This window comes from Microchirus variegatus (assembly GCF_963457635.1).
Source record: "Microchirus variegatus genome assembly, chromosome: 8".
NCBI lineage: Eukaryota > Metazoa > Chordata > Actinopteri > Pleuronectiformes > Soleidae > Microchirus > Microchirus variegatus.
Window position 1 is genome coordinate 8,623,855 of NC_139809.1, and position 7,354 is coordinate 8,631,208.

Genomic DNA, 7,354 nt, shown 5'->3' on the forward strand with positions numbered 1-7,354 from the left:
AACCACATCCACTCACAGACAGACACCCTTCACCCACTTGGCTGCCGCTGTGCTGAGGCCCTGATGAGGAGTGAGGCTGACACATGCCAACAGAGCTCTCTCCCACTGCCAGTGCCAATAATGAGTTTCTCAAAGGCAGCAGCGGCTGAAGAGTGGGTCGAGGGGTTCCCCCCCCCCCCCACCCCCTTCTCCCAAAAGCCTTTCTGCATGATTACTTCCTTGGAGTACACACTCCTGAACTTTCAACAGCTTTCAACTCCCTAATTTCGGTGCTTCCGGAGCTTCTGACTCAGGAGAACAGCTATTGTCACAACTACAGAGCAGACATTGTCCCTCGAGCTTGGAGGACTTTGGCGCTCACAATGCAGAGCAATTAACTCGCAGAGAGTGACCGCATGGATTTCTGACCTTTTGTGTCCGCGCAGGTGTGCTTATCGCGGTGTTTGCTGTATTTCATATTTCTTCTGGTCGTCGCACTCTTTCATAGTCTTTTCAGTGATGGAAACAATCATGTCGTCCTCTCCAGAACACTGATGGCAGATCAGATTTGAACACCAGCAGATTAAAGTGGCATGAGGCAGAGGAGCTTTTAATAATTCATTCAGTGTGGGTGATTTCCACCCATTGCACCCACTGGTGGTTTTTGTCTTTTCCAGCGGATGTGCATGGTCCAGGTCTTTATCAGCTGATTTGTCTTGATGATGAGAAATTCCTACTGTAGGCTCCTCTCTCTCTCATCTATAACAGGATTAGTGAAGTCTGGTACTCTTACATAATCCCTGCAACTTTCTGTGTTGCATATTTGATTTTTATGAGCTCAGCTTCAACAACTTCAAGAACAAACATCTCCACCAAACAGGTTGAACCTTTGAAAAAGCCACTTCTTAACCTTTCATATTCGAAATGGATGGGATTGACTTTTATGTCTTTAATAAGATGTAGCTCTCACACGTGGAATAATGACAGCATGGCATCTTGACATGGCAAGTGTTGGTGGCTTGCTCCGCCACTGTGATCCACACTGAAGGGAGTACCATAGTTTTTAATAAATCCATTTGGTAGAGGATCAGTGACTTTGTGGACGACTGGAATCTTCCTCAAGAATGCACTGATCTACTATGATTTCCTTTCTCCGGGTTCTCCAGGTTCTCTGGTTTTTCTGGAGATTCAGGGAAACTTGACACTCTAAATTGACTGTAGATGTGAGATTGGATGGTTGTTTGTCTCTATGTGGCCCTGTGGTGGACTGGTGACCTGTCCAGGGTGTTCCCCGCCTTTCGCCCCCTATGTCAGCTGGGATTGGCACCAGCGCCCCCCGTGACCCTCATGTGGAGGATCAAGTGGTAGAAGATGGATGGATAGTCATGAAAGTCTTTTGTCTTTTGTGCGAGACAAGTGTAGTGAAGAGGTGAAGAAGTGTGGTTACCAAATAACACAGCACCTGTGGGAATAATCTCCTTCCCCTTTGTTATTCCTTGCTGGATTAAAAAAAAAAGAAAAAAAGAAACCCGACTGGGTGGTTTTTTTTTTTGGTTTTTTTTTAAGATGATGAAACTTTGATGAACGAATCAACTTCATTTTATGCGTACCATTTTAAACATCCATCCATCCATCCATCTTCTACCGCTTGGTCCTCCACTTGAAGGTCATGGGGGTCGCTGGTGTCAATCCCAGCTGACATAGGGTGAAAGATTCAGTCCATCACAATTCTTCAAATATGTTACATGTTACAATCCCCAAAAGATCTCCCATGACCCAATCTCCCAATGTGAATGACCGATCTAAAATAGCTTGAAGCTAATGTCCTAAAGTAGATAACAAATAATGTTTATATAGACAAACACATTTAATTTTAACACAAAACTATAGGATCTGTCTGTTTCGATTTGGGCAACAATGCTCAGCTGTGTGACATCATCATTTTTGTCCCACACTCTTATCGTCTTCTTCTCTCTCAGCAGACATTCGTACAGAGCTATGACAGCTTGAGTGCTGTGTGTGTGTGTGTGTGTGTGTGTGTGTGTGTGTGTGTGTGTGTGTGTGTGTGTGTGTGTGTGTGTGTGTGTGTGTGTGTGTGTGTGTGTTGTACTTGCGGCATACTGAGGACCAGTGAGGGTTTTTAACCAACAAAGTGAGGTCATTTTTACGGAGTGAGGACATTTTGGCCGGTCCTCACTTTGTTTTCATTGAAATCACTTCCTTAGGTTGCTATAACATGCTATACTCAATTTGTAAAAAAACAACAACTCACTTTTTGGACGATATAGTATAGTATGACGTTTTTGTCAAATTTTGGATCAAAAATTTTGGGTCAATTTTTTTTCAACTTTTTAACGACAAGTATGACTTTTTTGTCAAATTTTGGACCAAAAATGTTGGGTCAAATTTTGGACCAACAATTTTGGGTCAAATTTTGGACCAAAAATTTTGGGTCAAATTTTGGGTCAGATATTTTTTTTCAAATTTTGGACGACATAGTATAGTATGACGTTTTTGTCAAATTCCGAACCAAAAATTTTGGGTGAAATTTTGGACCAAAATTTTTGGTCAGATTTTTTTCAAATTTTGGACGACAGGATAGTATGACATTTTTGTCAAATTTTGGACCAACAATTTTGGGTCAAATTTTGGACCAAAAATTTTGGGTCAAATTTTGGACCAAACATTTTGGGTCAAATTTTGGACCAAACATTTTGGGTCAAATATTTTTTTTCAAATTTTGGACGACATAGTATAGTATGACGTTTTTGTCAAATTTCGAACCAAAAATTTTGGGTGAAATTTTGGACCAAAATTTTTGGTCAGATTTTTTTCAAATTTTGGACGACAGGATAGTATGACATTTTTGTCAAATTTTGGACCAACAATTTTGGGTCAAATTTTGGACCAAAAATTTTGGGTCAAATTTTGGACCAAAAATTTTGGGTCAAATTTTGGGTCAGATATTTTTTTTCAAATTTTGGACGACATAGTATAGTATGACGTTTTTGTCAAATTCCGAACCAAAAATTTTGGGTGAAATTTTGGACCAAAATTTTTGGTCAGATTTTTTTCAAATTTTGGACGACAGGATAGTATGACATTTTTGTCAAATTTTGGACCAACAATTTTGGGTCAAATTTTGGACCAAAAATTTTGGGTCAAATTTTGGACCAAACATTTTGGGTCAAATTTTGGACCAAACATTTTGGGTCAAATATTTTTTTTCAAATTTTGGACGACATAGTATAGTATGACGTTTTTGTCAAATTTCGAACCAAAAATTTTGGGTGAAATTTTGGACCAAAATTTTTGGTCAGACTTTTTTCAAATTTTGGACGACAGGATAGTATGACATTTTTGTCAAATTTTGGACCAACAATTTTGGGTCAAATTTTGGACCAACAATTTTGGGTCAAATTTTGGACCAAAAATTTTGGGTCAAATTTTGGACCAAACATTTTGGGTCAAATTTTGGACCAAACATTTTGGGTCAAATTTTGGACCAAACATTTTGGGTCAAATATTTTTTTTCAAATTTTGGACGACATAGTATAGTATGACGTTTTTGTCAAATTTCGAACCAAAAATTTTGGGTCAAATTTTGGACCAAAAATTTTGGGTCAAATTTTGGACCAAAAATTTTGGGTCAAATTTTGGACCAAAAATTTTGGGTCAAATTTTGGACCAAACATTTTGGGTCAAATATTTTTTTTCAAATTTTGGACGACATAGTATAGTATGACGTTTTTGTCAAATTTTGGACCAAAAATTTTGGGTCACATTTTTTTTTCACATTTTGGACGACGATAAATAAATAAAAGTTTTCCTGCCCTTTTTGCTCTGGGGCTCCACCTGCCGACATTTTATGGTACTGCAACCAACCAGTAGTTCTTTGTAGATGTCATTCATGAAGTAGATATTTGTAATTGTGTTGATTTATAAAGTGGAAATGCTGGTCCTCACTTTGTCAGCGACCCAGTCCTCAGTATGCAGCAAGTACAAGAATGTGTGTGTGTGTGTGTGTGTGTCCTCCTGAAAAAAAAGGCAATTTCTTCAGACCTAAGGGTGACTAAATATATCACAAGATGAAAGTCGTTGGGGGACGTCAGAGGCACAAAGCAAGCTGGGTAATTTAATGTGACAGCACACCCCCCCCCCCCCCACCACCACCACCACCACCACCACCATCACCCTCTAAACACACAATTGGCCGAACCTGACCTTTTCCATCCTCCCATCGGTGTTCTCCTCCGTGTGATGTGCTCGTGTGCTGCACGTCTTCCAGCAGCAATGCGGAGGGTTAGTCTGCACCACCTGACCGAGCTAAAGACCAGAGCGATGATTTTCATGTGCTGACGTTTTGTAGGAAGCAGCGTCGAAGCAGGTCTAACGCTTTGGGCGTCACTTGTTAATACCGCATGGGAACTAACAGATTTATGAAGTGATAATAAATCATATAGTAATGCTTACATAGGTTACTTATAAGCCATAAAAGCAAACCTTTGAGTTGGCAGGGTGTGAAAAATCCCACTTGGATTTAAATGCATTTATTTAAAGAGTTTAATTTCTTTCATTGTTATTTATTTGATGTATGGGGTCAGTGCATTACCGGTCACTTGAACTCATTATCCTTCTGCTAATGTCACTATATAACAAATCACACTTTTTTATTGCATTCCACTGAACTCATTAAGCGTTGAAACATGCTGACGTCACTACATACACACACCAACAGACGTCTGATTAATGTTTGAGTTAAGTTCCTCAAATGATGTGTCCATCACGGTACCTTTTGTCTAAAGTGGACAAAGTTATGTGGTGGAACTTTTGCAAACCTGATGCCAACCTGATCAGTTTCATTCGTCCCACAACTTATAATGGGTTATTTCTTAAAGTTTCTTTCATCAACAGATTCATTTTGCATCATAAATACATTTATATTGTGAACTATTTATTGTTCCCTCTCCGTGGCCCCCAGGTCATTCGAGTTTGAGACCCTCTGTTTTAGCCTAATCATCATGAATGCTTGTGTTTGGAATGCTGGAACAAAATGTACTTTCTCTTGAAGGAAGCACTAGAGAGTATAATGTAATATAATTGCATGCAAATCTGTGCCTTTTTCAGTCGCATGTCACTCCAAAACCATTTAGACTCGAGGAGGAGTTAAAGTGGGCCACCGAGTGGAAAGAGGAGGGACGGATTTGTGTTGTTTTTCTTGTCTTTGAGGAGCACTCCACTGCACTCACAGAGGCTCCACTGTTTGGTGCCCAGAGCAGAGCGCTAAGACAGGCGGAGGGGCCTCTTCGGCACAAAACGGAGCAAAGACACAACAATCCCTTTATTTGGCTGTTTGGACCTGCCATCCCAACAGCAGCTCGTCATTAAATTAACATCACAGCGGGCGTCCGCCACAGCCCTTGCTTCCCAGAGCATTGTGGTGCACTGAGAAGGAAACTCATTCTTTCAGCGGATACCAAGTCAAAAAGCAGGGGTGGACTCGTCCCAGCAGCCTCGGTGTTGACTAATGGAAACGGTCGTGGATCCACTGTGTAAACGCTGTGTTGAATGGACAACCTTTTAATCCCTGGCAGCTGTGACAGACAGAGACAGATTGGCTTTTTGTTTTTGATGGCGTGCCACTTTTCTCGTCATATCTGCGCCACAGAAGTCCATGCCAAGGCCCGTGACTACTCATTAGACGGCCACGCATTCCTTTAGATTAAGGCGGTATTAGCCCAGAATATGTCCTAATCTGTTGTGCACCTGCTCTGAGGGAGTGTCTTGAATAATTTTCCAACAAAAACATTTTGTATTGTAGTCGTGCACTGCATGGTTCATGCACCCAAGCAGAACATATGCTCTAGGACATCAGTAAGATGGATTATCTTTATTCATAATGCAATTTAAAGTATATTAACTCATTCTTCATGGTCCATCCATGCAGCCATTCACCTAGTAACTTTATTCAGCTTTTACTGAAGGAATCCCTTACACTTACTGTAAGGTCTCTTCATTGATTTTATAGCATCAAAGGATAATGCATGCAGATTGCATGATGGATGGCCATAAAAAGAAATTCCATCAAACCTTCAAATGACCTTAAGTTTCCGGGCCACTCTACAGTATGTTATTCCTAATAATGGAGCAGGTATTGCGTCATTGGGCCCCATTATGTTTGACTGTGTCTGATTAGCTTTTCATTGGATTCTCTGTAGAACGTCATCGTCTCCCCGTCTGTGACCCCGACACGAGAAGCAGCATGAATGACTGGACAATCAGATTAGAGAAATGAAGCCAGTGAAGCAAAAGAGGTCAGAGATTGACAAACTGACCACGTCAAACGCCGCTGTGTCCGTTTGTTCCACATCACAGGGCCACACATCTCTACTTCCCTTTGAATTCCCCAAAAGACTATGGTATGTAAACAATGACAAAAGTCTATACATGTTACTGTTACTTTACGTTACGGTCTTAATCTTGAGGCACACACAAACATGTCTCTCTCTCTCTGTCAGGAACGTCTGGGATGGAGCAGAGAAAGTGATAAACAGCAACAGGGAGTGATAAGCTGAAACATGGTTATGTTGAGGTTTTAGCCAAAGGCTGTGCTGAAGTCAACATTCAAGGATTTGATGTATATGTGTAGTATTTTAGATATTCCTACACCTGTTGTTTTATTTTTGACCTTTCAGAATCTTGACTTCATAGGGTAAGTCTTTTTGTTAGAATTAATTTATGAAATAAAGCTTACTGTACAGGTAAGATTGCAAAATTTAACTGGATAATTGTCCATAATTTATGAGTTAAAAGCCTGATCTGCTGTACCACTGAGACCATTAACACTAACAGCACTTAAAGTCAGAAACCTGTGATAACCTGAGCTAATATGATGTAGGATCTTTCTTCTTCTTTTTCACTACATTAAAATTCAAAATCGTTTTCTGATGTAACTGGCAACCCGTGGTTGCTTGGCAGCTGAGACTCTACTGACTGCAATGATTGGTAGACAGCGGTAGGTGGCGCCACATGCCAAAACATGATTTCAAAACGTAAACATGATTTGCATGATTTGTCTGCCAAATATTTTTTTAATGCAAATATTTTGGCTGTACTGTTGTTGTTGGTGAGTTCAGTTTGTTATATGAACATTATTCCTGAGTCTCTGTGACATATTAGGAGGATTTTATGGCCAAGGTGTCATCGTCTTCTACCCACCATCACAGCACAGCGTAATCATAAATATGTGATGTAACTATGAACAGGAAAGAAGTTCTGATATTGATTGTTTGTCTCATTTTTTATTGTTTCCTTTGATCGAACATGAAATAACTCGACTAAATGGTAAATGGTACGTCTGTTGACACAAGAGTTG